Genomic DNA, 6,809 nt, shown 5'->3' with positions numbered 1-6,809 from the left:
CTCCCGCAACCGCGCCCCTACTGGACAAGTGACTCTCCCGCAACCGCGTCCCCACTGGACAAGTGACTCTCCCGCAACCGCGCCCCTACTGGACAAGCAGACCTTCTAGCTGCAATTGCTCTCCACAATCAGGTTTGAACAGGCATCCCAGCATTAAAGATCCAGGTCAGACAAACATCCCCTGCCCTTTATGACAAACTTGATCACGATCTCATACCAACTTTTGAGAGTAAGGGAACTATTTAAAGCAAAATTAAACACGGTTTAAAAAAAATGTTCCATCTACATTTTTTTCTACAGTACTGCTGGGTTAATGGTAATTTTCTTTTCCCTTGGATGGGAGATTTCAAGTCGAGGGTACACATTTTTTAAAGTGAAAGAGATTTAACAAAGACGTGAGGTACAAACTTTTTACACAGATAATGGTTAGCATGTGGAATGAACTTCCTGACAAAGTGATGGATGTGTATACAATTACAATGTTTAAAAGACATTTGGATCAGTAGAGTCATAGAATCATAGAGATGTACACAACGGACATAGACCCTTCCGTCCAACTCGCCCATGCCGATCAGATATCCCAACCCAATCTAGTTCCACCTGCCAGCACCTGGCCTATATTCCTCCAAACCCTTCCTATTCATATACCCATCCAAATTCCTCTTAAATGTTGCAATTGTATGAGCCTGCACCACTTCCTCTGGCAGCTCATTCCATACACGTACCACCCTCTGAGTGAAAAGGTTACCCCTTCGGTCTCTTTTATATCTTTCCCCTCTCACCCTAAACCTATGCCCTCTAGTTCTGGAATCCCCCACCCCAGGGAAAAATAGTTTGTCTATTTATCCTTTCCATGCCCCTCATGATTTTTATACACTTCTGTAAGGTCACCCCTCATCCTCCGATGCTCTGGGAAAACAGCCCTAGCCTATTCAACCTCTCCCTATAGCTCAAATCCTCCAATCCTGGCAACATCCTTGTAAATCTTTTGTGAACCCTTTCAAGTTTCACAATATCTTTCTGATAGGAAGGAGACCAAAATTGCATGCAATATTCCAAAAGTGGCCTAACCAATGTCCTGTACAGCCACAACATGACCTCCCAACTCCTGTACACAATACTTTGACCAATAAAAGAAAGCATACCAAATGCCTTCTTCACTATCCTATCTACCTGCCACTCCACTCTCAAGGAGCTATGAACCTGCATTCCAAGGTCTCTTTGTTCAGCAACACTCCCGAGGACCTTATGATTAAGTGTATAAGTCCTGCTAAGATTTGCTTTCCCAAAATACAGCACCTTACAGTTATCTAAATTAAACTCCACTTCTCAGCCCATTGGCCCATGTGATTAAGAATCTGTTTTAATCTGAAGTAACCTTCTTCGCTGTCCGCGACACCTCCAATTTTGGTGTCATCTACAAACTTACTAACTATACCTCTTATGCTGACATCCAAATCATTTATATAAATGATGAAAAGTAGTGGACCCAGCACCGATCCTTGTGGCACTCCACTGGTCACAGGCCTCCAGTCTGAAAAACAATCCTCCACCACCACCCTTTTCTTCTATCTTTGAGCCAGTTCTGTATCCAAATGGTGAGTTCTCATTGTATTTCATGAGATCTAACCTTACTAACTCGTGTTCCATGGGGAACTTTGTAGAATGCCTTACTAAAGTCCATATAGATCACATCTACCACTCTGCCATCATCAATTCTCTTTGTTACTTCTTTGAAAAATTCAATCAAGTTTGTGAGACATGATTTCTCATGCATAAAGCCATGTTGACTATCCCTAATCAGTCCTTGCCTTTCCAAATATATGTACATCCTGTCCCTCAGGATTCTGTCCAACAACTTGCCCATGACGTCAGGCTCACTGGTCTATAGTAGATGAATGGAAAAGGTTTGGAGGGATATTAGCCAGGAACAGGCAGGTGGAACTAGTTTAGTTTGGGGTTACGTTCGGTATGGACTCGTTGGACAAAAGAGTCTGATTCTGTGCTGTATGACTGTATGACTAATCTTCAAACATCTCCCCTGATTTTAAATGAAGTCACATGTAGTGCCAAAATACATATTGTGTAGAACTAAAGGAATACAGAAAAAACACATAATAGATTGGATATCAAAATAGAGTTTAACTTTGCAGATCTGGTAGCATCTTCGTATTTTATGCATTTCAGATTTTCAGCAACCACAGTTCTTTGTTTACTATTATGTTAGAATTTAACTTTGTGTTTTATATGGTTTAATAATAAATCCGCTAAAATGAATGAAAATCAATAGATCCTTTATTTTAGATGTGTAACTACAGCATTTAACTCAAAGGCCCTGGACACTTAAAAGTGCCAAAAGTACTTTTAGCAATAAAGCCAATTATTCCACATTGGTTTCTTCTGTCATGAAAACTGATAAATAACTGAAAGTTTCCCTACAAACAGAATTAATTTTCAATTGGATTTGGGATTAACAAGACGTAAACTTTACAGACCAAGAAGGATTAGATGGTTTAAGCAAAGTTCTACATTATTAAGTGAACATAGAGTCATCGAGCAGCAAGGAAACATATCCTTCAGTCTACTTGTCCATGCCAACCTATCCTAAGTTAATCTAGCCCCATTTACTAGCATTTGGCCCTTATCCCTCTAAACCCTTCCTATTCATAAACAAAATGAAATTGATATTTAGTTACAAGTGAATATTTATCCAATTTACCATGATCAAATTCACAAAAGATATGCATATTATGCATAAACATAACTACTATGAAATATTTTTATACAATGGTTTAAATAAAATTGAGTGCAAGGTTGATTGAGAATAGTTTAACAAGTAGTGGATAGAAAACTCAGTAAAATAATCAGAGATTGCAATTAAAGCTTAAACAGTGAGAATTCACCATTGTTATTCAATAAGAGTTCTCTTAAAAACATACAAGTATAGATGGAAGAGGTAAACCTATCTCACTCAAAAACGTCATGCACAAACCATCTACTATCTGCCCATCAAAGACAATTATTTTCTAAAAGCACAAAGAAGGTGACCTACAAATGCATTTTTTTCCATTTCAAGAGTAACAGTACAAAACTGCAAAATATCTCTTTCCTCATCCATTTTGAACTATAATGGATATTTTTATCAAAAATGACATCTATCATGTCTCATTCAGGTTTTTCTGTTCCCGAAGGTCACTCAATCCCATACTTGACCTTAAATGTATACAGATTTTAAATAAAAATACACATAATGTCCTTTTTTTCTCCGTAGAAACCACTCAAGATTTATATTATTCTATGGGGATAAACATTTATTCTTATAGGAGGGAAGTCTAATTCAGCAAAAGTAGAGAGTTATTTCCGACTTTGGAATAATAATGAAGTCAATAAAACCATAACGCAATCAAAATTCGGGGAATTACTTTGAATGAAACATACCCCTTAGACTTTGTTCTACTGACAATAAGCAGTGATTTCCTTTCTAAAGGTTATCTTGTGCATGGATGTACAAATCAATGTAGTTTGGAATAACTAAATATTGGCACCAAATCAGCAATTAACAGAACTGAAGGTATCATCCAAGACAGGCCTTCTACAAGTACTTTTTATTGTCAAATAGACAAATAAATTATGTAGGCGAAAGTGAGGACTGTTGGTGCTGGAGATCAGAGTCAAGATTAGAGTGGTGCTGGAAAAGCACAGCAGTTAGGCTGTCTGAAACATTGATTTTCCTGCTCCTTAGATGCTGCCTGACCTGCTGTGCTTTTCCAGCACCACTCTAATCTTGAAATAAACTATGTATCTGATACATTGTTATAATTTGATTACTGCTCAATACAAGGTACACAGAATCCATTGCAACTGTTGAAGTTTTATCATATCCGTCATATCCTAAATAGAACAGTAATTGCAGTTTACTCTACATGTATTGCAAATTCTTGGTATGTTGACATCTGAAAAACGTTTAATTGCATAATATATGTCCATGTCTACAAGTGTTGACAGACATGCAAAATGATGCTGCGGCAGAAGCATACCACCACAATGAGTTCCCAACTACTTTAACATCTTGACGTTGTCCTTCCACTTACAGGACAAGATGATACAATGCTGATTGAAGCAGACAAGAGCCAGCTGCTGAATTGATCCTGAGGAACCAGAGCATTCTTGACCTTTGCCAAACATGTGTGTAATCCTGTACCATAGAATGCTGCAGCACAACATGAACCTACCGGGTGCTTTATGACGATAGTTTCTCATTGAGAGGGCAATTCGACTAGTCCCAACCTTCTGCTCATTCCCCATAGCTCTATTTTCTCTGTTCAAATAGTTATGGATTTATGCAATAATTATATTTCAAAGTTTTGAAAGTATTTCTACTACCATATCAGCATGTTTCAAAATTATTGCACCTTGCGGCTTAAACTTAAATTCTCATGTCCCAGCTGGACATGAAAGAAGTGTGAGTTTTGGAATGATGGCAGAAAAGTGAACCTTTGAGGGCATCTGTCTTGTTTTGAATGAGTTGAGACTTGTGCAGAATTCTTTTCATTCACTCATGGGATGAACATCTCTGGTTGGGTCAGTACTTACTGCCCATCCCTGGGTGCCCTTAAAAAGGTGGTGGTGAGCCACATTCTTGAACCTCTGAAATCCATTCATCTGTTAGAAGAATCAAGTTTTGAAGTGATGGGCATGGACTGTGGTAGCCAATTAAGGAAACTGGTAAAAGGACCAAAAGTATATTGATGGAGCAATTTGTATTTATATAGGATCTTTCATATCATAAAACATGCCAACATGGTTCAAAGGGGTATTATATAAAAAATGATACTGAGCTACTTAAAGCAATATTAGGGCCCAAATGTTTTGTAGAAGAAAAAATAGGTTTTAAGATGAGTATAAACAAAAGGGAGATAGAGAAGCAGGAAAATATAGGGCAAGAATTTCAGAGCATGGAGGCCTAGGGAAGGTATAGCCACTAATGATGGAGTGATTAAAATCAATGATGACAAGAAGTTAGAATTAGAGGAACATGGGTTATGGGGTTGGAGACAAAATGTTATGATCAGGTAATAAAGCTGATGGAACCTTTTTAATAAGCATAAAGTCTGTAAAGACCATTCCCTTGGCCACTACCTTGTCAGGCCCCCCCAACAACCCATCCTCCCCTCCTGGCATCTTCCCCTGCCACCACAGGAATTGAAAAACCTGTGCCCACACCTCCATCCAAGACTCCATCAAAGTTTCACCTGCATTTCCACACATGTCATTTACTGTATCCGTTGCTCCTGATGTGGTCTCTTCTACACTGGGGAGACAGGTCGCCTACTCGCAGAGTGCTTCAGAGAACATCTCCGAGACACCCACACCAACCAACCCCACCACCCGTGGCCGAACACTTTAACTCCCCTTCCCACTCCGCCGAGGACATGCAGGTCCTAGGCTTCCTCCCTTGCCACTCCCTTACCACCAAACGCCTGGAGGAAGAACGCCTCATCTCTGACCTTGGGACCCTCCAACCACATGGCATCAGTGGGATTTCACCAGTTTCCTTATTTCCCATTCCCCCACCTTACCAGCTCAGCACCGCCTTCATGACCTGTCCATCTTCCTTCCCACCTATCCGCTCCACCATTCCCTCCTTTACCTTTAACCCCACCTCTATCTACTATTGCACTCTCAGCTTTCTCCCCCTCCATTTATCGCTCCACCCCTGAGGCTCCCAGCCTCATTTCTGGTGAAGGGCTTTTGTCCGAAACATTGAATTTCCTGCTTCTCGGATGCTGCCTGTGCTGCTGTGTCTTTTCAGTACCAGATTCTCAATTAATCTCCAGCATCTGCAGTCTTCACTTTCGCCTATAAAATTAAGGAGATCTTACACAGGAAAAAAGGCTCTTCAGGCCAACGTGTCCTTTACTGGTCATCAAGCATCTATCTGTTCCAGTCCCATTTTCCAGCACTTGCCTCATAACCTGGTATATTACAGTATTCAAGTGCTGATTTAAATAGGAGGAGAAAGTGAGGACTGCAGATGCTGGAGATCAGAGCTGAAAATGTGTTGCTGGAAAAGCGCAGCAGGTCAGGCAGCATCCAAGGAACAGGAGAATCGACATTTCGGGCATCAGCCCTTCTTCAGGAATCTTCAGATTCTCCTGTTCCTTGGATGCTGCCTGACCTGCTGCGCTTTTCCAGCAACACATTTTCAGCTGCTGATTTAAATACTGTTAATTACCTTGAGGGTTCCCATCTATACCATACTTTTAGGCAATAATTCCCAGACACCCAGCTACCTGCTTGGAACAAATTTCCCTATAAAATTGTATACCCTCCCACCACCCCACCTCCTCCTACTACTGACTCTACTATAAAGGGGCAAAAAGTTCTTATCAGTGGCCCTCATAACTTTGTAGATCTCAATCAGCCTTCTGTAGTCTAAGGGAAACAATCCCAGTTCAAGTGAGTCCGTTCTGAGGAAGGGTCACTCGACCAGAAACGTTAAGTCTGATTTCTCTCCACAGCTGCTGCCAGACATGCTGAGCTTTTTTCAGCAATTTCTGTTTTTGCCCCAGTCCAACTTGCAGGAGAATAATTTGCAGGGGCGATGACCATGACAACAGATTTGCTCTTTCAAAGGGCCTGCATTAGCAAGATAGCCTGTAAAGCTTCCTGACGATTAAAGGGAAGCAATGGGTATGATAAGGGACCAAGTGGGAGAAAAGGTGCTCAGTGGTTAGCACTGCTGCCTCACAGCGCCAGGGACCTGGGTTCAATTCCCACCTTGGGCGACTGTCTGTGTGGGGTTTGCA

The sequence above is a fragment of the Chiloscyllium punctatum genome, chromosome 45, assembly GCF_047496795.1.
Source record: "Chiloscyllium punctatum isolate Juve2018m chromosome 45, sChiPun1.3, whole genome shotgun sequence".
NCBI lineage: Eukaryota > Metazoa > Chordata > Chondrichthyes > Orectolobiformes > Hemiscylliidae > Chiloscyllium > Chiloscyllium punctatum.
Note: the sequence above shows the minus strand (reverse complement) of the source record.